The 25,065-nt window shown below is 43.4% G+C and overlaps 1 protein-coding gene across 34 annotated transcripts in view; it reads left to right on the forward strand.

The window, feature by feature from the left end:
• LOC130297737 (general transcription factor II-I repeat domain-containing protein 2-like) overlaps positions 1-25,065 on the forward strand; it is a 1,987,867-nt gene that overhangs the window by 1,543,004 nt on the left and 419,798 nt on the right. The gene's annotated exons all lie outside the window — the stretch shown is intronic.

Consider the following 25,065-nt stretch of genomic DNA (forward strand, 5'->3'; position numbering starts at 1 on the left):
CGTACCTGTACGCCCGTGGGAATTTCGGGGACTGGACAGGGATGACTGCTGTTATCTATCTAGTGCACCACAGAGCACTTTACATCCACATGTAAGAGGTATTTCCTTACTCGAGAGAAAATCAATTACAAGTTTTGGGGGGCCTTTTTACCTTTTACAGCCATCTTGCTGCTATTCCTGTGAAACACCTAAATGGTTAACAAACTTTTTGAATGTCATTTTAAATACTTTGAGGGGTGCAGTTTTCATATACGGGTCCATTATAGGGGATTACCAACATAAACACCCTCAATTTCACTTCTAAACTTAAATTTACCACTAACATAAAGAAGAATAGGTCATGAAAAAACTTTCTCGGAATCAAATTTATAAGTAAAAGCATCCCAGAGTTATTAATACATACATAAGTGATAGAGGTCAGATTTGCAAAAAATGCTCCCGTCCTTAGGGTTATAATGGGCTCCGTCCCCAAGGGGTTAAGCGGGAAACATGTAAATGTTTTGAAATTACTTAGTCAAAGCCCAGATCTCAATCCAATTGAAAATCTGTGGTCAGACTTAAAGATTGCTGTTCACAAGCGCAAATCATCCAACTTGAAGTAGCTGGAGCAGTTTTGCAAGGAGGAATGGGCAAAAATCCCAGTGGTAAGATGTGGCAAGCTCATCCAAAGCGACTAAGAGCTGTGATTGCCGTAAAAGATGGCTCTACAAAGTATTGACTTTAGGGGGGTGAGTAGTTATGCACTTTTTCTGTTATTTTGTCCTATTTGCTTCACAATAAATACAGTCATGGCCGTAAATGTTGGCACCCTTGACATTTTTCAAGAAAATGAAGTATTTCCCACAGAAAAGGATTGCAGTAACATGTTTTGCTATACACATGTTTATTCCCTTTGTGTGTATTGGAACTAAACCAAAACAAGGGAGAAAAATAAAGCAAATTGGACATAATGTCACACCAAACTCCAAAAATGGGCTGGACAAAATGATTGCCACTGAAATCAGTCGCTTCCTATAACCATCAATAAGCTTCTTACACCTCTCAGCCGGAATATGGACCACTCTTCCTTTGCATACTTCTCCAGGTCTCTTATTGGAAGGCGCCTTTTCCCAACAGAAATTTTAAGATCTCTCCACAAGTGTTCTATGGGATTTAGATCTGGACTCATTGCTGGCCACTTCAGAACTCTTCAGCACTTTGTTGCCATCCATTTCTGGGTGCCTTTTTATGTATGTTTGGGGTAATTGTCCTGCTGGAAGACCCAAGATCTCAGACGCAAACCCAGCTTTCAGACACCGGGCAGTACAGTGCGAACCAACATTTTTTGGTAATCCTCAGATTTAATTTTGCCTTGCACACATTCAAGGCCCCCAGTGCCAGAGGCAGCAAAACAACCCCAAAACATAATTGAACCTCCACCATATTTCACTGTAGGTACTGTGTTCTTTTCTTTGTAGGCCTCATTCCGTTTTCGGTAAACAGTAGAAGAAGACCAAAAAGCTCTTTCTTGGTCTCATGTGTCCACAAGACGTTTTACCAGAAGGATTTTGGCTTGCTCAAGTTCATTTTGGCAAAATGTAGTGTTGTTTTTTATTTCTCTGTCAGCAGTGGGGTCCTCCTGGGTCTATCCTGTCGTAGTGTTTCATTTCATTTAAATATTGACAGTTCTATTCTCCTCTTTCTGTAATCCATGCTTAGTGTTGCACACACAGACATACAATGCAAATACTTAGTGAACTTCTCTCCTTTTTATCTGCCTTCATGTGTGCTTTTCATATTGCCTACACCTGTTATTTGCCCCAGGTGAGTTTAAAGCAGCATCACATGCTTGAAACAATCTTATTTTTCCACAATTTTGAAAAGGTGACATTAAAGGAGTAGTCCAGTGGTGACTCAGGATATCTTAAGGATAGGGAATAAGTTGCAGAACGCGGGGGGTCCGACCGCTGGGGCCCCCTGCGATCTCCTGTACGGAGCCCCGACAGCCCGCGGGAAGGGGGCGTGTCGACCTCCACACGAAGCGGTGGCCGACACGCCCCTTCAATACAACTCTATGGCAGAGCCGAAGCACTGCCTTCGGCAATCTCCGGCTCTGCCATTGAGATGTATTGAGGGGGCGTGTTGGCCGCCGCTTCGTGCGGGGGTCGACACCCGCTATCAGGCCGGAGAGCCGGGGCCCTGTACAGAGAGATCGCAGGGGGCCCCAGCGGTCGGATCCCCCGCGATCTCAAACTTATCCCCTATCCTTAGGATAGGGGATAAGTTTTTCACCACTGGACTACCCCTTTAATTTATTCCAGCCCATTTTTGGAGCCTGGTGTGACATTATGTCCAATTAGATTATTTTTTCCTCCCTTTTTTGGTTTAGTTCCAATACACACAAAGGGAATAAACGTGTGTATAGCAAAACATTTGTTACTGCAATCCTTTTCTGTGAGAAATACTTCATTTTCTTGAAAATTTTCAGGGGTGCCAACATTTACGGCCATGACATAAAAAAAAAAAAAAAAAAAAAAAAAAAATATCTTCAAAGTTGTGAGTATGTTATGTAAATTAAATTATCTAAATCCTCAAACAATCCATGTTAATTCCAGGTTGTGAGGCACCCAAATACGAAAAAAAAGTCAAGGGGGGGGGGGTGAATACTTTTGCAAAGCACTGTATCTTAATGGCCTCAAAATGTCTCATAGCTCAAAGGTGGAAGCGTATGGAGACTCCACATGTACAAGCTATATTATACACAATTACAGAAGGCAGATGGATGGAGCGTCTCTCAGCTATCATTGATAATAGGTTGCCTAGTCTCCAGAGGATTTGGAAGTTATGGGAGGAATATGATGAAATCTTGGGGCTACATAGTCCCAGAGGTTGGTTGATGTGATGCACCTGGCCATGAGCGTTTATTTTTTTCTCTTTTTATTCTATTATCGGACTACTTTCTTTTTTTTTCTCATCCTTGTACAACCATCTACTTTGCTTCCTATAACTAACTAATCCTTATTAGGGGACAACTAATGTGTAACCACATTACCCATAAGGTCCTCGCTTACAGTAATTCTTTGTTGTGCCCTAAATGTTACTCAAGGCCATCACATATTGTAGAGATTGCCCACTGACCTGAACTCACCCACCGGACTGTGCCTAAAGAATTCACTTCTGCATTTCTGGATGATTTGCTACACTCTAAATTTCTTGCATTTTTACATGATCTGTATTTTGTTTCTCCATCTGTTTTATTTTCTCACGCTATGTACTTTTAATTGTTTAAAATTCATAAATAATCAGTTATAGGGTACAGTATGTCACGCACAAAATCTGCTGATGCAGCGGGAAATACGCTGCGTAATCCCTGATCACCATACACACAGGATTTTCCGGAGGCAGCCAAATGTGTGCAGTGAGTTTTGGAGGTGGGGCCATGCGTCGAAGTCACGCCGCACGCGGCCCTGCCTCCAGAACTCACTGCACACACAGGACTGCCACCGGAAAGCCCTGTGTGTATAGTGATAGAGAGTCTATTCTTTTTGCAGACACCGGAAACGGAATTTGCCACGTAAAGTCTACCATTTGAACAGTGCAGCAGAATTCCAATTGGAATCAATGGAACTCTGCTGCTGAGGAATGTCTGCAGGGACATTCTGCCCTGTGAACATACCCTTAAGACTTACATTGAGGATTTGGATAGTCACATAGCTAATCTGCACGGATAGCAAGCAACAACAGCTGCTCGGAGTGACTCTTTAAAGGGCTGTCTGGAGTGCTGCACATCCCCAGTGATTTAGCCCATCCCTTTTCAAGCAAGGGGTAACTACTGAGCCGTGTCAGCAGGAGCTAGGAACCAGAATGTCAGGGTGCAAGGAAACATAATGGGCCTTTACTAAGCTGAAACCGACCAGTTTTTGTCGGGTTATTCTGGCGCAGAGTGGCCCTCATGTTTTGTCGGGTTGTGCGCCAGATTCTGTCTCATTGCGCCAGAAATTCTGTCTGCGCCAGAATTTGCGCCAGAATTGAAAAAACCCCGACTAACTCTCCATTTTGCTAAGAAAACCCGAAAAGGGGGCGTTGTCTCTGAAAAGGGGCGTGTTCCCGACATTTTCACAAACACCCAACATATTTACTAAGGTTTCCACATTAAATGGGGTGGATTTGAGCTGAGGAAAACCCTACAGATCAGAGCAGGTGTAAAAAAAAGCAAAGTGTAGGGAAAATGGAAAATGTAGGGAAACCTTAGTAAATACTGTGGAAAATAAATTGAAGGGAATAAAAACCCACAAAGAAACCTACACAACACTCTTAGTAAATAAGGGCTAGTGTCTGCGACATGTCTGCGCCAGTGTGCGACAGTCTGCACTTGGAAAATCCGACAAACCTGACATTGCACTGCGAAAAGTCGAAAAGGGGGCGTGGTCTGTTGCAAAGGGAGCGTGGCTGGTCCAAAAGGGGCGTGGTTTCACAACCCGACCGATTTACCATTGAATTCACAGAAAATCCTGTGGATAAATGACTGGAAATTTCCACCTAGAAAAAGCTGGTCAGAAAATTTTCCCGACTTTTCCCAATAGTAAATAGGGGGGAATCCTGCAAGTCTGAAACAACATTTCCCACTAGTAAAAACCTGACACTCTTAGTAAATGAGGCCCAATATCTACTAAGCAACCCAGACAACCCCTTTTATAACCTCCAGTTTTTTTAAGTTCTCTGCTTGCCTTGCTTCCTAGAGTTGCAGTACAGTTTTTAGAGCTCTGCCTGCATTTGTGTGATCGGCCCATGACCAGGACATGTTTTTTTGTCTAGATGTAAACATTGAATGACATGATCCGTGTGGACTCTATAGGCTTCGCTGTTGTATTTATGCCTACATATGGAATTTCAGAGGCCCAAAAGACTCCTGTACATGTCATTGTAAATTTCCTTTGACACCCTACAATGTGGACATTGGTTACACCAAGCAATGTCTGGCAGTCAAAAGATAAATACTAGAAATGATTGATATTTGCCATTGCCCCCATTAAAGAATAAAGTCCTATTTTACAACCATGGTGTTACCATACAGTCCTATATATCATTAATAATTGTACATCCCTTATTAAAACAATAACCTGCCCTGAGACTTGGATGTGACCGATTCAGTGTTTACCTACTATCTAAGGACCCTTTAGAGCAACATCTTCTATTCTCGTTATGAGTACTTGTCTCCTGGGACATGGATACCTGAATTCCATTCTACAGGGTGGTACAGCTGGATTTAGAGCAGCTGCTGGAGCTTACTTCGAGGATCAGGGTTTAGGGCCTTGAGCCAAAATCAGAACACACAGCAATCTCTTTGCAGTGCAAAAATATCAACAAAAGTCCCCCTAGGAAGGAGTTGTTAGGAAATGCTCTCTGGGTATGTTCACACTCAAAAATTGTCAGTTCACCTGAGTTAAATTTTACAGAAATAAATTAAAACATACATAAAATTAGAGACATATCAAAGTTTTAATCAATCAGGGTCTGAGTGTTCAGACATTGACCGATCAGTGGAATGAGCATGGGGAGAAGCACACAGCCACATGCTTCTCTCCCCACTCTGTTCCTATGTGAACAGAACGGTCACGTAGACTTGCACTACGATTCCGTCCTGGGCAGGTGACACAGAAATGGGAGTTAACGTGCTAAGTGCCCCCTCCTCCCAGCTCACTCTACTGATTGGTCGGGGTCTTAAAGGGTTACTAAAAAAAATCAACTTTTGATGTGTTGCTGAGAGTTTTGATCGCATCAGCAGAGCCAACCTTGTTTGCTGCATAGACTACTATAGTGATAAGGTCTGATTTAATTGACAGCCGGGTAGAGAGTAGTGCACTGCCGCTAACTTCCCCGGCTTATAACTAACGATTGCAGCAGGTCTCAGGAGTGAGACCCGGTATGATCAAAACTTTTGACTTGTCTGGGCATCATGTTAATAGTTGTTTGTGTTTTTAATGATAGTAACCCTTTAACACTCAGACTCTGAGCTTAAAAACTTTTGATGTCTCTCTATGATGTCTCTGTGTCTCTGTATCCTCGGCATAAAATCTGCATCAAATTCTGCAGACCTGGTGCAGGTACTCCATTGCCGATTTCCTGTGGATTTTTTACACAGCATTTGAATGGAATCCCATTCACTTTGCTGGTACTTAATTCTGCATAAAAATCTGCAGCAGGAATGTTGCAGCGAATCCACAAGGTGTGAGCATAACCCACAACTGGAACTAGAAACTATCCCTTGAACTGTGAGTTCATGTTTTTGAATCCATTTACATCAGGAGAAAAGAAACTCAAATGTTGGTTCCCAGATGTTATTTAATTTATTTATTTTATTCCTGTCTCATGGAATTTCTTGCTGCATTCTTATCGCCTGGGTTTCTTAGGCTGCGTTCACATGGCCGTCTAGACACGTCCTGTTCTTCTCCCGTCAAAATAAAAAACGGACTTAAAAAAAACGGACAACAACGGATGCAAACGGATGTTATCCGTTTGTATCCATTTTTGTAAAGTTAATAAACCCCCCAAAATTTTTTTTGTTTTGAGCATGCTCAAAAGTAAAAAGGGATAAAAAAAAAAACGGATTTAAAAAACGAATGCAAACAGATGACATTAAAGGCTCATCCGTTTTCCATAGTCTCCAATGTTAAATTTACTGTATCCGTTTTTTCTTCCGTTTTTTGGACGGAAGAAAAATACTGCATATGCAGTTTTTTCTGCCGTAAAAAAAAAAACGGAAATGAGTGCAGACGCGTGCAAACGGGTGCAAACAGATTGTAAAAGAATCCCATTGTTTACAGCCTGCAAAAAAGGAACCAAAACAGGGATAAGAAAACTGGGACAGACGGCCGTGTGAACGCACCCTTACCATCTATAATAAACTTGTCTGAGTGTGAAGTTATATCTCTTGGAGAAGCAGCATTTACACCATCATACCCTGCAAAGAAAGTGTTTACACCATCATCTTCTGCAAGGAAAGTGTTAATTTCACCTTCACATCATCTTTACATTTTTTGAGCTGTATTCTGAGATGGGTGTAGCCACCTCTATCCTGGAGAAGTGTCACATTTAGAATCAAGTTGGTGATATCCTTGAGACTTGGGTTAATCCCTCTTCAGTCCACACCCATCCTATTAGTGTTCTCACAATCCACATCTCTCCAAGGCAACACAAGTGGCTTTACTTACACTGCAGGGCTTACATTTGTGAAGTCGGCACAGAATTTGAGCGAGCGATTGAAAAGTTTTAGTGTTGTCTTTTCAGAAAGATGTCCTGGAGTCCAGCCATATTCCCTGCTTAAGAGTGTCTGCAGCATGTAGATCAACAGTGCAGAATAGGGCATCTGCATAGGGATATTGCAACTCCCTATATAATCAAAGAATAGAACCTGTTCATATACAGTATTTCTGTGTAGTTGGCGGGAATGAGATGGCACAGCTGATCCATATGTTTACAATGGGAATTTTGTTATGGCTTTCAAAACGTTTGGACGTTTGTTGCTAGGACATCTCAAAGATTTTTCCTAATGACAAGTAATTTTTAATTATTTAGTAGGGTTTTCTGCTTTTAAGAAGAAAAGGATTTGGGGTTAGGGATTTCTGACAGCCTCAAAATGAGTCAGTAGGGTCGCCGGGTGGGAGGGAAAACTAGTCGAGTATTCGGGTACATAGCTAGAGGTATACCAGTAGAAAGAGGGAGATTGTGACCTCATTTGTAGAGCTTTAGTGAGAATATATGTGGAATACTTAAGGTTTGTCTAAGTTTTATGCTTAAGAGCCTTCCACCAGTTTTATTGCCAATTTTTTTTAACTAATTTTAATTCATCAAGATCTTTATCTTGATGATTTAAAATTACCGTAGTCCAAAAACTGGCAATAAAACTGGTGGAAGGCTCTTAAGCATAAAACTTATCAGACAAAACTTAAATGACTAAATTTGTGTAATCTGGGGGAAAAGAAAAGACAATATTATGGAAACATGTTTCAAGAGGGTAAGGAGAGCATGATAGAAACCCATTGGGCACAGCAGGCATTTCCCTGTGGGCCCGACTGTCCACCGGGCCAACCGCCTGTCCCGAAGCAAATTATTTTTTTGTAATAAAAGTTTGTGGCTCTGGCTGCTCTGGAGGGGGCCTCCATTCTGGGCCCAGCTGGGGCAAGGACATATTACTAGCAGCAATGACTGCTAGGGCAGATGTGTCACGTGCACGTCTGCTACTGCTCCTGACGTGTTTATGCCTTGGCAGCTCCACTCTGAGCAGGAGAACAACCATGTAAGTATATTGTATGACTGCTGCAATTAGGGGCCCCAGGGAAGAGGGATCTATGGTGGGACAAAGGAGTCTGGAGGAAGAGAAGTCCTGGTGGGGACAGATAAGCCTAGATTACGACTTACGATGGGCTTTGGCTTGGACAGAGGAGTCTGGAGGAGGACTTCCGGTTCTGGGGAAACAAAGGAGTTTGGAGTAGATTTAGGGGTTGGGTCCAGAGGAGGAGGCACAGTAGTCTTGAGGATGATTTAGATGATCTGGGGGACAACAGAGAATTCTGGAGAATGATTTAGGGGTCTTGAGGGATAGAGGAGCCTAAAGGAGCACTTGGGGGGGGGGGGGCGCGGGTGGCAGAGAATCCCAGGGGAGGACCTAGGGGTCTGGGGGGGGGGGGGGGGGGCAAAGGAGCCTGGAGGTGGATGACAGAGCGGTCTGAAAAAGAAGATGAAAAGGGGTTTGAAGGGAAGAGGACAGAGGGGTCGGAGGGGGGGGGGCTGAGGGGTCTGAAGGAGGGGAAAGAGTTGTACAGGAGAACAGGGGGGTTTAAGAGGGCAGAGGGGTCTGGAAGAGGGCAGTGCAGGGATGGGATTTAGCTGAACTGAGCTAAAACAGAGTGTGTAAGTATTATTATTAGGGGCACACTGTATGGCAGAGATATATATATATATATATATATATATATATATATATATATCCCACGTGACCCGCGACCATGAATATTCAAATTCAGCTGGCGGGCCCGCCTCTAGCGTGCAACTCAGCGAAGATAGAAGTGGATCTTCAGAGGGACCAGGCACCGGACAGGAGGTATTTATATTTATCAGAGACCCAGCATCGGTCTCATGTTCACCCACACTATAACCTGATGTATTGGGTTTAGTGTGGGTGAACAGGATGACCGTTTTTCCAGTGTCTGGCAGGGTTATATTCAGATGGTACATTGAGTGGCAGGGTTATATATTTGGAGGACACAGTGTCTGGTAGGGTTACGTTTTGAGGGTACAATGTCTGCTGGGTAATATTCAGAAGGTACAGTGTGTGGCAGTTTTATTGGGGGCACAGTGTGTGGCAGGGTTATATTCAGGGACGCAGGTTATAATAATTATAGTCTTCATAGAGAAGATATGGATCTGCTGACAAATTGTCCTCTGCAGATGAGTCCTTTGCAATCAGTTAACGGGCCAACTAAATAGAGCTATATGTCTACGTAGAAATATACAAAATGTTTATGTTGTAATACCAAACACAGACCATGTAGAAGAGTGGCGTTGTTTCTGGGGTAAAAGCAGACACTATTTTAAATTGTGGAAAGCAAAGGGTTTATCTCATGCTGGGTTAAAAATAAAAAAAATACCCTTACCTGCTCAATTCCTCACCACTGCCATTCCTGGACCCCGCTGCTTACTGCCTCCTAGTGTCCATCCTGATAAGCAGAAAGTTCCCAGTACGGGTGACTGATAATGCTGGGGATCATAAGGCAGTGAGCAACATAGACTTATTATAGTGCAAAAAGCAAATTTTTTTTTTGTTTCTTTCCTACAGTCTCTGCAGTTTTGTGAGCGATATTTTGTCTCTATGCCTATACACACCCTTGATGATTTTCTCTTTCAGACTGCCTTTTTTATGTTCTCCTCTTTATCTGCAGTCTAAGCTGTGGGTTGCCCTCTGAGGGCACCTCAGAGATCTGTACTAGGACCAATTTTGTTTAATATCTTCATTGGTGATATTGCAGAAGGTCTCGATGGTAAGGTGTGTCTTTTTGCTGATGACACAAAGATATGTAACAGGGTTGATGTTCCTGGAGGGATACGCCAAATGGAAAAGATTCAGACAAACTAGAAGAATGGTCAGACCTCTGGAAACTGACATTTAATGTGATAATGCACCTGTGGCGTAAAAACCCTAGGGCAGAATGTACAATATTTGACACTGTCCTGACCTCAGTATCTGAGGAAAGGGATTTAGGGGTAATTATTTCAGAAGACTTAAAGGGGTTATCCAGGAAAAAACTTTTTTTTTTTTTATATCAACTGGCTCCAGAAAGTTAGACAGGTTTGTAAATTACCTATGTTAAAAAATCTTAATCATTTCAATAATTATCAGCTGCTGAAGTTGAGTTGTTGTTTTCTGTCTGGCAACAGTGCTCTCTGCTGACATCTCTGCTTGTCTCGGGAACTGCACAGAGTAGAAGAGGTTTGTTATGGGGATTTGCTTCTAAACTGGGCGGTTCCCGAGACACGTGTCATCAGAGAGCAGAGAGCACAGAAAAGAACAACTCCTCTTCAGAAGCTCATAAGTACTGAAAGAATTAAGATTTTTTTTTAGAAGTAATTTACAAATCTGTTTAACTTTCTGGAGCCAGTTGATATATAAAAAAAATATTTTTCCTGGATAACCCCTTTAAAGCTAGGCAGACAGTGTAATAGAGCAGCAGGAATTGCTAGCAGAATGCTTGGGAGAGGGAGAGGTATAAGCAGTAGAAAGAGGGAAGTGCTAATACAGAGCACTGGTAAGACCTCACTTGGAGTATTGTTAGGGGCAGCGCTCTGGCCATCCATCCAGGCTGTGAGCGCTCCCCCTCCCCTGTCTCTGCCCGTCCTGGGACTCGAGTCAATGTTCCTGCCGTTCCGTCCACACTTGAGCACTTCCCATCTAGTGCCTCCAGTGGCTCAGGGACTCGCTATGCGGGACGCGCCCGCACGCAAGTCCCGAGCGTCCCCTTACCTCTCTCTGCTGCCGGCTATTCTCCTGTCCTGCTTCGACGGCGCATGCGCCGCATTGCTAGATTTGACCCCTTAAGGACTCAGCCCATTTTGGCCTTAAGGACTCAGACAATTTAATTTTTACGTTTTCATTTTTTCCTCCTCGCCTTCTAAAAATCATAACTCTTTTATATTTTCATCCACAGACTAGTATGAGGGCTTGTTTTTTGCGCGACCAGTTGTCCTTTGTAATGATATCACTCATTATATCATAAAATGTATGGCGCAACCAAAAAACACTATTTTTGTGGGGAAATTAAAACGAAAAACGCAATTTTGCTAATTTTGGAAGGTTTTGTTTTCACGCCGTACAATTTATGGTAAAAATGACATGTGTTCTTTATTCTGAGGGTCAATACGATTAAAATGATACCCATTATTATATACTTTTATATTATTGTTGCGCTTAAAAAAAATCACAAACTTTTTAACCAAATTAGTACGTTTATAATCCCTTTATTTTGATGACCTCTAACTTTTTTATTTTTCCGTATAAGCGGCGGTATGGGGGCTCATTTTTTGCGCCATGATCTGTACTTTTTTTGATACCACATTTGCATATGAAAAACTTTTAATACATTTTTTATAAATTTTTTTTAAATAAAATGTATTAAAAAAGTAGGAATTTTGGACTTTTATTTTTTTTTTGGTTCACGCCGTTCACCGTACGGGATCATTAACATTTTATTTTAATAGTTCGGACATTTACGCATGCGGCGATACCAAATATGTCTATAAAAAATTTTTTTTACGCTTTTTGGGGGTAAAATAGGAAAAAACGGATGTTTTACTTTTTTATTGGGGAGGGGATTTTTCACTTTTTTTTTACTTTTACATTTTTTTACATTTTTTTTTTACACTTGAATAGTCCATAGGGGACTATTCATAGCAATACCATGATTGCTAATACTGATCTGTTCTATGTATAGGACATAGAACAGATCAGTATTATCGGTCATCTCCTGCTCTGGTCTGCTCGATCACAGACCAGAGCAGGAGACGCCGGGAGCCGGACGGAGGAAGGAGAGGGGACCTCCGTCCGGCGTTCTGAATGATCGGATCCCCGCAGCAGCGCTGCGGGCGATCCGATCGTTCATTTAAATCACGAACTGCCGCAGATGCCGGGATCTGTATTGATCCCGGCACCTGAGGGGTTAATGGCGGACGCCCGCGAGATCGCGGGCGTCGGACATTGCCGGCGGGTCCCTGGCTGCGATCAGCAGCCGGGATCAGCCGCGCATGACACGGGCATCGCTCCGATGCCCGCGGTTATGCACAGGACGTAAATATACGTCCTGGTGCGTTAAGTACCATCTCACCAGGACGTACATTTACGTCCTGCGTCCTTAAGGGGTTAAGGACCCGGTGTTTTTCCATTTTTGCATTTTCGTTTTTTCCTCCTTACCTTTAAAAAATAATAACTCCTGCTCTGGTCTGCTCGATCACAGACCAGAGCACCTAAAAATCCCTATGATGGCTTATTTTTTGCGACACTAATTCTACTTTGTAATGACGTCAGTCATTTTACCCAAAAATCTACGGCGAAACGGAAAAAAAAATCATTGTGAGACAAAATTGAAAAAAAAAACACGCCATTTTGTAACTTTTGGGGTCTTCCGTTTCTACGCTGTACATTTTTCGGTAAAAATGACACCTTCTCTTTATTCTGTAGGTCCATACAATTAAAATGGTACCCTACTTATATAGGTTTGATTTTGTCGTACTTCTGGAAAAAATCTAAACTACATGCAGGAAAATTTATATGTTTAAAATTGTCATATTCTGACCCCTATAACTTTTTTATTCTTCCGCGTATGGGGCGGTATGAGGGCAAATTTTTTGCGTCATGATCTGAAGTTTTTAGCGGTACCATTTTTGCATTGATAGGACTTATTGATTATTCATTTTTTCATGATATAAAAAGTGACCAAAAACGTTAACAATATATTTTTATAATTCGGACATTTCCGCATGCGTCAATACCACATATGTTGATTTTTATTTACACAGTTTTTTTTTTTTTTTTTTAAATGGGAAAACTTTTATTAGGGAAGGTGTTAAATGATCTTTATTCACTTTTTTTTCCACTTTTTTTTGCAGTGTTATAGCTCCCATAGGGGGCTATAACACTGCACACACTGATCTTTTACATTGATCAGTGGTTTCTCATAGGAAACCACTGATCGATGATTCTGCCGCTTGCCTGCTCATGCCTGGATCTCAGGCACTGAGCAGTCATTCAGTGATCGAACAGCATGGAGGCAGGTAGGGACCCTCCGGCTGTCATGTAAGCTGTTCGGGATGCTGCGATTTCACCGCGGCGGTCCCAAACAGCTCCCTGAGCTAACCGGCATTGCGCGTTTAAAGGGTTAATAGCGCGCGGCACCGCAATCAGTGCTCTATTAGTCCGGCACCTCCCTTATATGGTGCCTGATCTTTGTGCTTAGTGCCCTAGAGAAAGCGTTCCTGTGAGTGTGCCTTGTTAGTGTTTCTGATTTCCAGCTTGTGACCTGACTTTGCTGCTTTGCCGCCTGCCTCCTGACCTTATGCCTGTGACCCGACTACGCTTCTTTGCTGCCAGCCTACTGACCTGTGCTACGTCTGACTACGCTTCATTCTCTTCTCTGTGCCTAGTTACATCTGGGCAGCCTGTGTGGACGGATCGTGCCAGGGGTAGCGACCTGGGTGCCGCCTGCTTCAGCAAGTCCATCCCGCTTTGCAGCAGGCTCTGGTGAAAACCAGCGGCACTTTAGACTCCACTCCTTGGAGCGGTTCAGCGGTTCAGCCATTGTCCACACAGGACAGCTGATCCACTTCCCAGCCGTTTACGGTAAGACCGTTACAAGTATTGTGCGCAGTACTGGAGACCGTATCTCCAGAAGTATATAGATACTCTAGAGAAAGTTTAGAGAAGATACTAAACTAGTACATGGATTGCAGGATAAAACTTACCAGGAAAGGTTAAAGGACCTTAACATGTATAGCTTGGAAGAAAGATGAGACAGAGGGGATATGATAGAAAATTTTTAATACATAAAGGGAATCAACACTGTAAAGGAGGAGAGCATATTTAAAAGAAGAAAACCTACCACAAGAGGACATGGTTTTAAATTAAAGGGGCAAAGGATTAAAACTTTACTGAGAGAGTAGTGGATGCATGGATTAGCCTTCCTGCAGAAGTGGTAGTTACAAATACAGTGAAGGCGTTTAAGCATGCATGGGATAAGCACAAGGCTAGCCTTCATATTTGTACTTTTTTCTGTGCTTTGGACCCATACCTGGTTTGGCTTAGAAATACTCATGCAAAATACTACCGTGTGAAACCTGCCTAGGGTGGAGATTGGTAAAGCTGTGTGACCCATATGGGAACTATGATTAAAACAGTAGAAAGAAGAAAACATAATCTCTTGGTATATACATGAATTCTGAAATATAAAGTAAGTATCACACTGGCTGGGTGGGCTGAATGGTGACTGTCTGTCTTCACAACTTGTCAAAACAAGACATGTCAATATATATTATTGAGTTCCCTGGCTGCAAATGGGTTAATTCTGTCTGCCCTTCGCTTCTCTCTGTAATCATGTTCAGAATTAGGAAACATCTTTCAATTACATTGGTAATACAAAGCAGCGGTCCCCCGGGAAGGCGTAATTGGATAATTGTGATTTATCTTTTAGAGGAAAGCTTGACGTGAAATCTGGATTTTAGCAACGACACCAAGGCTCCTGTATATATTTCAATTCAATTCAGCCAAGTGCATTAGGCAAAAAAAAAAAAAAAACTTTTATAATTGCCAATGAAAGCTTTTTATAATATGTATTATTTATTATATTTTAGTCTTCATTGCATTTGAATGTTATATTTATGTATTCTTTTTTATATAATATTGCTGTTGTGTTTTATATTTTCTTACTTATTGTGTGGATTATGTATGTATAGTATAGTTTAATTAAGGATAATAACATTTTTGTATGTTGCTATTTATATTTAATTTTATTGTGTATGTATATTTGTTTTATTTTGTGTGTGTGTGTGTATATATATATATATAGAGAGAGAGAGAGATTACTTGCATATTGTTTTTCTGCTTATTCTAACATGAAACCTTACAAAAAGAGCAAACCACAGAAGCCGTAAGATACCATGTTATAATAAGCAGAAAAACAATATGCAAATAATATACATATATATATAAAAAATAAAGAAAATTAAGTATTTCTCATAGGAAAGGATTGCAGTAACACAGTTTTGCTATACACATGTTTATTCCCTTTTTGTGTATTGGAACTAAACCAAAAAAGGGAGGAAAAAAGCAAATTGGACATAATGTCACGCCAAACTCCAAAAATGGTCTGGACAAAATTATTCACACCCTTTACTTATTGGCACCCTTACTTATATTTGGTTGCACACCCTTTTGGAAATCATAACTGAAATAAGTTGTTTCCTATAAACGCAGGACAGCTTGAATATCTTTGGAACTTGTTTGGGGCTGCTTATCCACCATCTGGACTATCCTGCGTTGACATCTTTAATCAGTTTTTCTCATCCTTCCATGCCCAGGGAGATTAGCTACAGTGCCATTTGGTTGCAAACTTCTTGATAATGTTGCGCACTGTGGACAATGGCAAATGTAGATCTCTGGAGATGGACTTGTAACCTTGAGATTGTGGATATTTTTCCACAATTTTGGTTCTCAAGTCCTCAGACAGTTCTCTTCTCTTTCTGTTGTCCATGCTTAGTGTGGCACACACAGACACACAATGCAAAGACTAAGTGTACTTCTCTCCTTTTTATCTGCTTTCAGGTGTGATTTTTATATTGCCCACACCTGTTACTTTCCCCAGGGGAAGTTAAAGGAGCATCACATGCTTGAAACAATCTTATTTTTCCACAATTTTGAAAGGGTGCCAATAATTTTGTCCAGCCCATTTTTGGAGTTTGGTGTGACATTATGTCCAATTTGCTTTTTTTCCTCCTTTTTTTGGTTTAGTTCCAATACACACAAAGGGAATAAACATGTGTATAGCAAAACATGTGTTACTGCAATCCTTTTCTGTGAGAAATACTTCAGTTTCCAGAAAAATTTCAGGAGTGCCAACATTTACAGCCATGACTGTATATAAAAAGAATACATAAATATAACATTGAAATACAATGAAGACTAAAATATAATAAATAATACATATTATAAAAAGCTTTCATTGAAAGCAAGAGTATCATGGGGGAAAATAGATAGAGGGTAAAAAAATAAAATAAAAAATAGCAAACCAAGCTTTTTCTTCTTTCAGAACTTATTTTTTGCCCTTTTCTATTCAGTTGAAAACAATATGCATACAATTTTAATATATATATATTTTTAAACATTTTCTGGGAACATAATTTCTTACCTTGTAAGTGGGCTCCATGGCTGTACTCAAGATGGGACATTTCAGACGTTATCTAAGACAATGTTCCCTAACCCGCTGCTCTGCAGCTGTTGCAAAACTACTACTCCCATCATGGTAAGAGTTATAGTTTTGCAACAGCTGAAGGCTAACAGATTGGGAAACGATCCTCTGCAGGAGCAGTTTTAGAAGAAGGTACAGCTGGCTGTCAGATTATAGATGGAAATGTGCAGTGAAAGGGGCTTGGAAGCTCAAATGCATTTAAAATAAATAAAAAAAACTAATTTGTAATGTAACAGACTTAGAACTACTCTTTTGAGTATTGGTTATATGGTTATTTCCTAAAATAATTGTTGATAATCTTGGGGAACACTAGATATATGCAGGCCAAGGCCACAGGCAGGGCCAGACTAGGACCAAAGGATACCCGGGCATTTTAGACTAAGCAGCCCATTTTGTTAATAGGTGTGACTATATGAAGGGGAGGGGCCAAATGTTAATCAAAGTTAAATTTATTTGGGAACATATCGGAAAAGAATGTGTATGTGTGTGTATATATATAATATACTCTCTCTTTGCAGCCTGAGCTGTGAGTTGCCCTCCAATGATTCTCTTCCTCCTGACTCAATATAGAAGCGGTGCTTGGATGTTTTTTGTTTTTCTAGAAAAATATAATATGACATATTATGCATAATAGATTTGTGTATAGAACATTGATCTGGGGATTTATTTTGATTGCCAGGAAGGAAGGAATTTTTTTCTCTGCCATGGGACAGTTGGCATCAGCCTCATGTTTTTTTTCCTTCCTCTGGATCTACAAAGTAGGGTTTTAGTTTGAATTTGACGGACTGTTTTTTTCAACCTTACAAACTATGTATATATATTTATACATTAATGTGCTCTGTGTAAGTACAGAAAAGTGGTTGTCAGTGCACACAATATGTAAAAAACTGACCTTTTTTACAGCCGCGTTAAGTGAAATGTCGCAGATTTAAAAATATTACTTTTTTTTATGTAATGTGTGCACAGACGATCACTTTCCCATAAACTTACATAGAGGACATTAATGTAAAAAATACGCAAGCAATCTTACCACAATTTTGTACAATGAAATTTACCTGAAAAGACATTGTATCAACCTAGCCTTAGGGTACGTTCACACGCACGGATTTTTTAGCGGGTTTTCCACTGCGTATTTGAAAGTTGGCGGGCTCTTCTCGGCTGTCCGCAGCACATTTTCAGCGGCGGAATTTACGCTGCGGAAAATCTGCCACAGTGCCTACTGACTTCAATGGGGCTTGCGGCAGAAAATCTGCCTGCTTGGACACATACTAGTCCTGCTGTGTCCATGCATCATCACCTATGCAGGGATGTGGAAATCCTATCGCCCGATGCCCGGGACAAGTAGTTCTGGGCGCCGGGCAGGTGAATTTGTCATAGATTTAGCCCTGTGTCGGGCAAGCAGGGACAGACTGACTTCCCCTGTATTTTTCTTTGATGCCGGTGTGAGGCGCAGGGGCGGATGCAAGTCTGCACCTCACACCGGCGCTCAGGGTGTATGGAGGGGGCGGCGGCCCCCAGCTGACCGCAGGCCCGAGGTTTGCATGACATAATTTAGTTGTGCCCCCTTATCTCCCCTCCCGGAGGATGGAGGACGCAGCTACACATTACACAAGAAGCAGGGGGAGAGCGAGGACGTGCACAGCTCGGTACACAGCTCCATCCCCCGCACATAGCTCCTCCCCCTGCTCTGTCTCCCCAGGACCTAATCTACCACGGGGAGGTTAAAAGTTTGCACTGGGAAAACACAGAGCGGGGGGGGGGAGGGAGAGAGGACGTCCAGTGTGAGGTGAGATTTTCAATGATATGATGCGTGCATATGTATGTTGTGAGTGTATGCGTGATGTGTGTATGTAATGTATGATGGGGCAGTGGCGGGTGTATGTATGATGTGTGCATATGTATGGTGTGAGTATATGTGTGATGTGTGTATGTAATGTATGATGGGGGGCAGCAGCGGGGTGTGTGTGTATGTATATGTGTATGTATGAATGTTTTGTACAGGGGAGGACTGACACGTCGGGCCTTAGAGCAGTGCCCAAGGGCCCGTATCTTTATTTTCAGTGGCTTCTGGCCACCCGCACTAAATTTCACCCCCAGAATCCCACCCCCTTCATACTCGCCCGCCGACCAAGAGCCCCACGGATGCACGCAAACACACCCAAACCAAAACTATAACTCCCAGCATGTTGCACCATAACCTGAACTGTAGAACTATTAAGTGTAACATGCTGGGAGTTGTAGTTTTGGTTCGGGTCAGCTGCAGAGCTATAGGCTGCATCAGGGCATGCTGGGTGTTGTAGTTACTAACTGCAATTCCCAGTATTCCTTGACACAGCCTATGGCTCTGCAGCTGACACGGAACAAAACTACAACTCCCAGCATGTTACACAATAACCTTAACTGTACTACTATACAGTGCAACATGCTGCAACACCCACACAACCATAGGCTGTATCAGGACATGCTGGGTGTTGTAGTTATCTAGTAACTAAATGCAACTTCCAGCATTTTCGGAAAACATAAATTAGAGTAAATAAAATGCACCACATAAACTGGAGAACCAGAACACCCCCCCCCCCCCCCCCCAGTAACACAGCGGCATTCAGTGTTTTCCAACCAAAAGACTCCATATATAAGTCCCTATGAAGACTGAAAAATAGTGATTAAAATATTTTAAAAAGTGCGTATATATGTGAATAAGCTCCTTTCCTAATAAAAGTTTCCAATGTACAAAAATTTACAAAAATAAACATAAGTGGTATCGCTGCATGTGGAAATGTCCAGACTATTAAAATATTATGTTAATTAAACCGTACGGTGAACAGTGTAAATGTAAAAAAATAGTCCAGAATTGCTAATTTTTGGTCACTTCTAGAGATGAGCGAACTTACAGTAAATTCGATTCGTCACGAACTTCTCGGCTCGGCAGTTGATGTCTTTTCCTGCATAAATTAGTTCAGCTTTCAGGTGCTCCCGTGGGCTGGAAAAGGTGGATACAGTCCTAGGAGACTCTTTCCTTGGACTGTATCCACCTTTTCCAGCCCACCAGAGCACCTGAAAGCTGAACTAATTTATGCAGGATGAGTCATCAACTGCCGAGCCGAGAAGTTCTTGACGAATTGAATTTACTGTAAGTTTGCTCATCTCTAGTCACTTCATATGAGAAATTTTTTATAAGGTCATCAGAAAGTTACATCTAGACTTTTCTGGGCTTGCCTCGGGTGTAAAAGGAGCTAGCTGCAGCTCTGTCTAAGTTGGCAGCAGTGTCTAAAGGGATCTTATATCCATCCCTGGTGGTCTAGTGGGGTGGATCGTACTATTTTGGTTGAAATGATTTTATCTACCAGGACAAGTGCATTTTCTTGAGGGACAAGTAGATTGTGTTCCGCTTTAGTTCCTTGGACAAGTAGTTTTTTTTTTTAATTTCCACACCCCTGCCTATGTCATGGACACACTTCCTTGATTGACAGCTGGGAGTGTAGGGCTCCCAGCTGGAGGAAAAATCCTCCCACTGTCAGCTTGTGTCCCGCTACTGACAAGCTGGGAGTTGTAATTTTGCTAATGCTAGGGGAGATGTGAGCAGACAGCATACTGAGGGAGGGGGCGGAGACCTGCACAGTGAGGCCACACCCCTCCCTTTGAGAGGAATTTAGACTAGTGAGCTAAATTAAAAGTGTAATAAAAAAATAAATAAAGGTGCTAGACACATAAAAATTAAATGTACATGGTCAGGATTAGGTCAGTATTAGGAGTGATATATTAAAAAAAATGTTATTTGTTGAATCTGATGGGTACGCTTTAAAGGAAATATATCACCTAGAATGATTTTACTGATTAGAGCCAGATGCTACATTATTTTTTTTTGGTCTTTTCCTATTTTCTGATTTGTATGTTTTTGTTTATTTTTTTTCCATTTGATTTTTTGTTCATTATTATAGGGTAGTCATGTTACATGAGCTGGTTTTACAGCATTTAGAGATATGCTTAACAGCAGGACAGAAGTTGTCCTATCCACATGAATGGGAGATGTTAGTGAGCATATTCTGTGACCTTTTCAAAGGTCATTCTACTGAGAGAGTGGCAAGCTGATCTGGGAGCAACATATATTTTGTGTACCACTGTTATCTATATTCTGGTGTCACTTTTCACTGTACTCCTATGTGTGATTATCTGTATAGCACAGGAAGTCTCAATTTAGTTTTAGGCCTAGTGGCCAGAATGTAAACTGCAGGATTTCAGGAGTATTTTAAACTTTTCTTTTAAAATTTCTTGTCTGACCACAGTGCTCTCTGTTGACACCTCTGTCCATGTCAGGAACTGTCAAGAGCAGGATAGGTTTGCTATGGGGATTTGCTCCTACTCTGGACAGTTCCTGACATGGACAGAGGTGTCAGCAGAGAGCACTGTGGTCAGACAGAAAATAAATGTAAAAGGAAAAGAACTTCCTCTGTAGTATACTGCAGCTAAGTACTTTTTAAACAGAATTAATTTACAAATCTGTATAACTTTCTCACACCAGTTGATTTAAATAAAAAAAAAATTGTACCAGGGTACCCCTTTAAGGAGGTTTTTCAGTTCATAGCATCAGGCCAAAGGGACATAGTTTTAGTAAGAAGTCAAGGAAACCACAGCCCATATTCAAAGATGTTTATTGGGTGACTGATAGACTCCCCGACAGTCATTGGCATTAAAGGGGTTATCCACCATAAGGTGATTTTAGTACGTACCTGGCAGACAGTAATGGGCATGCTTAGGAAGGATCTGCGCTTGTCTTGGGGCTAAAGGATGTCACGAGATTACCATAACACTGTGACTAGCTTTTTGTGAACTTTTATTTCCTGTTTGACTTTTCTTTTTTTTACTACAAATCCTATAATTCCATTTTCCTCCCTCCCACACATCAGCCACCCCACCCATTGAAACAAAAGACCTGTGGTTTTCAATCAGGGTGCCTACATCTGATTGCAAATTGATCTCTCTCCCACCAAGCGATCCCTCCACCCATTGAAGCAGACAGGCTCCCTGTCATCAGCTGACTAGTGAGTCAGGACTCGGCCGCATTGGAAGCTGGGAAAAATCTGAGACAGCAGTCATTTTGTATGCTGGTAAAAATAAATATTGGGGTTAAAATCACAGAAGAATTGTGAGAAAACCGTCACACACAGGTACAGACACTATATTATGAACTACACTAACTTTACAGCCCCTGTAGCATAGTCAAATAAAAAAAATCCTGGAATACCCCTTTAAATTATTCAATAACCCTTCAGTGTTATTAAAAGGGCTGTCCATGAATGATTTATTTCAGAAACAGTGCTACACTAATCTGCAGGCTGTGTATGGTATTGCAGCATGTAGCTCCTTTGAAGTGAATAGACCTGATCTGCAAAACCACATACAACTTGTGGCACTGTTTAAAAAAAAAAAGAAGCAGCCATTGTTACGCCGAGCGCTCCGGGTCCCCGTTCCTCCCCGGAGCGCTCGCCTCATCTTCGTTGTTGCAGCGCCCCGGTCAGATCCACTGACCGGGTGCGCTGCGGTCCCGCCTTCAGCCGGGATGCGATTCGCGATGCGGATAGCGCCCGCTCGCGATGCGCACCCCGGTCCCCGTACCTGACTCGCTCTCCCTCGGTCCTGTCCCGGCGCGCGCGGCCCCGCTCCCTAGGGCGCGCGCGCGCCGGGTCTCTGCGATTTAAAGGGCCAGTGCACCAATGATGATGCCTGGCCCAATCTTCCCAATTAGCTTAATTGGCTCCCACCTGTGCACTTCCCTATATCACCTCACTTCCCCTGCACTCCCTTGCCGGATCTTGTTGCACTTGTGCCTAGTGAAAGCGTTCCCTTGTCTGTTCCTAGTCCGTGTTCCTGACCTCCTGCCGTTGCCCCTGACTACGATCCTTGCCGCCTGCCCCCGACCTTCTGCTACGTCCGACCTTGCTTCTGCCTACTCCCTTGTACCGCGCCTATCTTCAGCATCTTCAGCAGCCAGAGAGGTGAGCCGTTGCTAGTGGATACGACCTGGTCACTACCGCCGCAGCAAGACCATCCCGCTTTGCGGCGGGCTCTGGTGAAAACCTGTAGTGGCTTAGAACCGGTCCACTAGCGCGGTCCTCGCCATCCCTCTCTGGCACAGAGGATCCACTACCTGCCAGCCGGCACCGTGACAGTAGATCCGGCCATGGATCCCGCTGAAGTTCCTCTGCCAGTTGTCGCTGACCTCACCACGGTGGCCGCCCAGCAAGCCCGACAGATCGCCCTTCTAACCCGTCAGCTGTCGGAAATGTCCACCATTTCGCACCAACTTCAGTCGCAACTTCTCCAGCAATCTTCTCCTCCGCCAGCTCCTGCACCTCCTCCGCAGCGAGTGGCCACTCCTAGCCTCCGCCTGTCCTTGCCGGACAAATTTAATGGGGACTCTAAGTATTGCCGTGGCTTTCTTTCGCAATGTTCCCAGCACTTGGAGATGATGTCGGACCAGTTTCCTACTGAAAGGTCTAAGGTGGCTTTCGTGTTCTGCCTTCTGTCTGGAAAAGCCCTGTCATGGGCCGCACCGCTCTGGGACCGCAATGACCCCGTCACTGCCTCTGTACACTCCTTCTTCTCGGAAATTCGAAGTGTCTTTGAGGAACCTGCCCGAGCTTCTTCAGCCGAGATTGCCCTGCTGAACCTGGCCCAGGGTGTTTCTTCCGTTGGCGAGTACGCCATTCAGTTCCGTGCTCTTGCTTACGAGTTGTCCTGGAATAGTGAGATTCTCTGCGCGACCTTTAAAAAAGGCCTATCCAGCAACATTAAAGATGTTCTGGCCGCACGTGAGACTCCTGCTGACCTACATGAACTCATTCATCTAGCCACTCGCATTGACATGCGTTCTTCCGGATGGCGTCTGGAGCTCCGCCTGGATATGGACTTTGTTCGCACGAAGCGTTTTTTCTCTCCGGCTCCTCTCTCCTCTGGTCCTCTGCAATCTGTTCCTGTGCTTCCCGCCGCGGAGGCTATGCAAGTTGACCGGTCTTGCTTGACTCCTCAAGAGAGGACACGACGCCGCATGGAGAATCTTTGCCTGTACTATGCCGGTACCGAACACTTCCTGAAGGATTGTCCTATCCGTCCTCCCCGCCTGGAAAGACGTACGCTGACTCCGCACAAAGGTGACACAGTTCTTGATGTCAACTCTGCTTCTCCACGCCTTACTGTGCCTGTGCGGATATCTGCCTCTACCTTCTCCTTCTCTACTATGCTCTTCTTGGATTCCGGATCTGCAGGAAAATTTTTTTTGGCCTCTCTCATCAACAGGTTCTACGTTCCTGTGACCAGTCTCGCCAGACCCCTCTACATCTATTGTTTTTACAATAAAAGATTGGACTGTCTCGTACGTTTCCACACAGAACCCCTCCTAATTTGCATCGGACCTCATCACGGAAAAATTGAGTTTTTTTTCCTCAGGTTCTTTGGCCCCAAGAAGAGGGGGAGACCCAAGGGGGGGGGTACTGTTACGCCGAGCGCTCCGGGTCCCCGTTCCTCCCCGGAGCGCTCGCCTCATCTTCGTTGTTGCAGCGCCCCGGTCAGATCCACTGACCGGGTGCGCTGCGGTCCCGCCTTCAGCCGGGATGCGATTCGCGATGCGGATAGCGCCCGCTCGCGATGCGCACCCCGGTCCCCGTACCTGACTCGCTCTCCCTCGGTCCTGTCCCGGCGCGCGCGGCCCCGCTCCCTAGGGCGCGCGCGCGCCGGGTCTCTGCGATTTAAAGGGCCAGTGCACCAATGATGATGCCTGGCCCAATCTTCCCAATTAGCTTAATTGGCTCCCACCTGTGCACTTCCCTATATCACCTCACTTCCCCTGCACTCCCTTGCCGGATCTTGTTGCACTTGTGCCTAGTGAAAGCGTTCCCTTGTCTGTTCCTAGTCCGTGTTCCTGACCTCCTGCCGTTGCCCCTGACTACGATCCTTGCCGCCTGCCCCCGACCTTCTGCTACGTCCGACCTTGCTTCTGCCTACTCCCTTGTACCGCGCCTATCTTCAGCATCTTCAGCATCTTCAGCAGCCAGAGAGGTGAGCCGTTGCTAGTGGATACGACCTGGTCACTACCGCCGCAGCAAGACCATCCCGCTTTGCGGCGGGCTCTGGTGAAAACCTGTAGTGGCTTAGAACCGGTCCACTAGCGCGGTCCTCGCCATCCCTCTCTGGCACAGAGGATCCACTACCTGCCAGCCGGCACCGTGACAGCCATGTTTTTTCTTATCCTGGCCAACCCCTTTATAGATCCCTTAATAATTCTGATTCCCTCCTTCCTGCTGCTCTCGTGCCCCAGAGGAGGTTGATATCCCTATTTCCCACCACATTATATTCTTTTTGTCTTCTTTTTTTCCCTCCTTACCCCCTTTCTTTCCCAAACTTCTAATTTTGCAATGCTTGTAGATAGGATAGTCCTTTGCATGAGGCTAAATTGTATCGGGACCCTCGCTGCAGGGGCCCCATGGAAGCTACATGGGATGTGAGCACCTTGTCTACTGTGTAGAGTAAAATGCGTTTCTTCTGTAATCATAAATCATTGCAGATTGTTTTTAAGTAAGATGTATAT

The sequence above is a fragment of the Hyla sarda genome, chromosome 13 (assembly GCF_029499605.1).
Source record: "Hyla sarda isolate aHylSar1 chromosome 13, aHylSar1.hap1, whole genome shotgun sequence".
In the NCBI taxonomy this organism is placed as follows: Eukaryota; Metazoa; Chordata; class Amphibia; order Anura; family Hylidae; genus Hyla; species Hyla sarda.